Here is a 4,170-nt window from a genome sequence, read left to right on the forward strand (position 1 = left end):
GTGGTGTCAATTAGACCCAGAGGTTTCAGGTAATGCTGAGTGAGTGCTATGGATAGATCATAGTTAAGCTTCAGGTTCGGAGATTATGCGAATGAGGGGTCCAACGTAGGTCATATATCAACGTGTCAATATAAGGATTTACTTTTCATAATGAGATAAAAAAAACCAAGGCTGTGTATAATATAATATAATATATCATATATATATATATATATATATATATATATATTCTTTTATTTCAGTCATTTAACTGCGGCCACGCTGGAGTACCGCCTTAAAGGGTTTTAGTCGAAGAACTTAATCTTTGTAATCCTAGTACTTGTTCTATCGATCTCTTTGGCCGAACCACTAAATTACGGGGACATAAACACACCAGCATCAGTTGTTAATCGGTGGCGGGGGATACACAAACACTGACATACATACATACATCCATATGTATATACAGGGTGTCCACAAAGTCTGGGTACATGACGATTAACACATACTTTAAGAAATTGTTATTTCTTATATTTAATTGTTTGTTATGATTTTATTTACTCCATGTACCCAGTCTCTGTGGAGACCTTGTATATATGAAAAGAGAATGGAGACTTTCGATTGACATATTTTAATTTATTAGCATAATATTATATTATTATTTAATATAATATAAATATTATAATCCTACACTCGTTTCGATTCAGACCCAATAACAAATTTATAAAAATTCATGTTTTTGGGTAAAAATCTCATAGTACAAGACACTTGCCCAAAGTGCCAACTATATGGTTGGGAAGTAAGTTTCTTACCACGCACCCACCCCTGCGCCTATTTATAATGCTAGATCATAATGTTCATAGTTTTCGAAGGAAGAATCTATATAAATCTACTGGACAAGTGTAGTTATGTTTCGTAATCTTATTTCGAACTAAATAACAATAGAGTAATACGTTACATAACGATGGGAAATAATTAATGACTGGCGAAGTTCCTAACCTGACAGACAGCTGATTCTTCAACAAGGGTTTATACTTACATAACGTAATCAAAGGTATTGCTGATTGATGACAAAGGACAACACCCCCACCTTTTCATACATACATACACACACACACACACACATACATACATACATATATACATACAAACATACATACACATATATACATACATACATACATATATATATATATATATATATATATTGTCTTTTTATAGCCAACACTTCAAAGGCAAGAGATCTAACTGACTGACTGACCATTCACACAGAGAAAGGAATGATGGTCAAGATGTATCATTAATTTGTGTCGAATCTACTTTTGTGTGTCGGTCATGACAGTGGCGGTAGTAGTAGTAGTAGTAGTAGTAGTAGTAGTGGTGGCAGTTATAATGTGGAAGTGTTGGTGTTGGTTGTGGTGATGGAAGAAATACTCTGAATAAAGGTGGCGCTAATATTTCGCAATGATAACGGTGGTGGTGGTGATGGTGGTGGTGGTGGTGGTGGTGGTGGTGGTGGTGGTGGTGGTGGTTTTATGATTGTATTGGTGGTGGTGAAAATGATGATTATTGATTGTGACAGGGTGACTGGGGCACAGTGAAAGGTATGACTGGCAGGGTTGTTCGTTCTATGGAACGCTACCAGAGAAGGGCGGCAGTGGTTGTGGCGGTGATGGTACAATTGAAGCAGGACCGTAGCGTAAATATTCTATCTCTCCACCCTTCCCCCCCCCCGCAACCCCCGGCCCAATAGAGGATATGCAAAGGTGTTTTGAGTTCAAGCCCGAACTGCTTTTATCAAACTACGAACTAATTATCTTTTCCTTTCTAATTTTGACTCAAGGTGGGCAATTTTGAGGGGACGGGAAGTCGATTATATCGATTCTTCTGCTGCACTGGTATTTTTTACATCGTCTCTCGAATGACGAAAGGCTGAGTTGACCGTGGTGGTATTTGAACTCAGAACGTAAAGCCAAACGAACTTTCGCTAAACATTTTGTTCGACACACTAATGAATCTGCCATCTCGCCTCTTTGCTACAAATTAATAAATATCACTTCCAGGTTTTGGTACTGGGCCAGCAACAATGACGACCCCGTTGTTTCACTGTTAATTTATTTTATCGACTACAAAAGAATTCAAGGTAATTTGGATTCAGAACGTAATGAGCCCGAAAAAATGCTACTGAGCGACATGCTAACGATTCCGCTAGTTCGACACATTAAGATGTAATGATAGTCCTTTCTATTGTAGGCACAATGTCTGAAATGTTGCTGCTGGGGTCTAGTTTCTTACATTGATCCCTAGTATTCAGCTGGTACTTATTTTATCGACGTCGAAAGGATGAAAGGCAAAGTCACCTTCTGCAATATTTGAACACAGATCTTAAAACCGGGAGAAATACTGTTAAGCATTTTGTCCCGCACGCTAACGATTCTTCTCTACTTTAGGCACAAGGCCAGAAAGTTTTGGAGGAGGGAGCCAGTCGATTAGCTCGATCCCAGTGTGCAACTGGTACTTAATTTATCGAGGAGAAAAGACAAAGTCGACCTCAGCGGAATTTGAACTCAGAACGTAGACAGACAACATACCGCTCAGCATTTCTCCCGGCGTGCTAACGTGTCTGCCTTATCACTTATCAATAATCCTTTATGCTGAAATTTGTGGGGAGGAGACTAGTCGATTACTTCGGCCCCAGTGTTTCACTGGTACTTAATCTCCCGACCCCGAAAGGATGAAAAGCAAAGTCAACCTCGGCGGTATTGGAACACGCCGCCTTCTCACTTATTAATAATATCAGCGATTTATCAACAGCTGTGAGCTGCACATTATCCTGGTTTCTATTTACGACTAAGTGATGTGAGGCATATGGTGGCGTTGGTAACGAGTACAACAAACAGTCCAGTAGAAAAAGCTATGGGAGATTACCCTAGCAGTTACCAGTTCGTATCCTTTGAGCTGTACTGTGTTATTCTGACATGTAAGACAGCTTCCAATGATCACTCGTTTTGTGTAGTTCAGTGATATGTAAGAGGAAAATCTTCAAGATTTACGAGTGTTTCGTTTTAGCTAGCACTGATAAACTTTAGCATTCTTATTGGGAGATAAGTGGAAACCTACTCTTTTACTTGTTTCAGTCATTTGACTGCGGCCATGCTGGAGCACCGCCTTTAGTCAAGCAAATCTACCCCAGGAGTTATTCTTTGTAAGCCTAGTACTTATTCTATCGGTCTCTTTTGCTGAACCGCTAATGTTATACACCAGTAAACACACCAGCATCGGTTGTCAAGCGATGTTGGGGGAGGGGGACAAACACACACACATTTATATACATATATACGACAGGCTTCTTTCAGTTTCCGTCTACCAAATCCACTCACAAGGCCCGAGGCTATAGTAGAAGACACTTGCCCAAGGTGCCACGCAGTGGGACTGAGCCCGGAACCATATGGTTGGTAAGCAAGCTACTTTATTTCATAAATATTTGCCATAAAGGCATTACAAAGAGGGGACGAACAAGGACAGACAAACATAAAAGGGGTGAAGTAGCTGTATCGATTAAATGTTTACAAATTTAAATATACAATAATAATTTGATTATATTTACAATGTTCGATTAAAGCATTGCTCATCACAGATGCAATTTGTAATGGCTTTCCTGAAGGATAGGCATCCGACCATCAGGGTAGACCCCTTGCGTTTTCTTTCCCTTGTTTTTGGCTTCCACTTACCTGGAGCCAAACACTCCCAGCTTCCTCGCCACAGGCTTCCATCTTCTCATGAATCTGACTCATGACAGGTACCTCTTCTCCAGCCTGATCTTACTACTGAGGTGGTAACAAAAAAAGTTACAAAAGTATCCGTCACTATGCCTCTTATACGCGTCTTCCATACTGTTTCTTTCAGTATGGCTACTACGCAGGAAAAGCAAGCCTTCCTTTCCCTGTTAAGGGAAGGGGGTGGCACAATCTCGATGATAGATTCAGCCGGTAGCTGTACTCTTCCCATCGATGACAACAGTTGTTCTGCGAAAACTATCAGTCTCGTTAATTCCGGACATTCCACGAATGCGTGCAAGACGGTTTCCCTGTCCTGCCCGCACCTCGGACATGTCGGCAATACGGCACTTCCGTGCCTTGACAGTTTATCACGAACAGGTAATGCCGCACGGAAGCACTGCCAAGCCAGAGA

At 40.6% G+C, this 4,170-nt stretch overlaps 1 protein-coding gene across 4 annotated transcripts in view; it reads left to right on the plus strand.

Moving 5' to 3' along the window:
- LOC106876744 (GATA zinc finger domain-containing protein 16) overlaps positions 1–4,170 on the plus strand; it is a 98,241-nt gene that overhangs the window by 86,491 nt on the left and 7,580 nt on the right. The gene's annotated exons all lie outside the window — the stretch shown is intronic.

This window comes from Octopus bimaculoides, chromosome 5, assembly GCF_001194135.2.
Source record: "Octopus bimaculoides isolate UCB-OBI-ISO-001 chromosome 5, ASM119413v2, whole genome shotgun sequence".
In the NCBI taxonomy this organism is placed as follows: domain Eukaryota; kingdom Metazoa; phylum Mollusca; class Cephalopoda; order Octopoda; family Octopodidae; genus Octopus; species Octopus bimaculoides.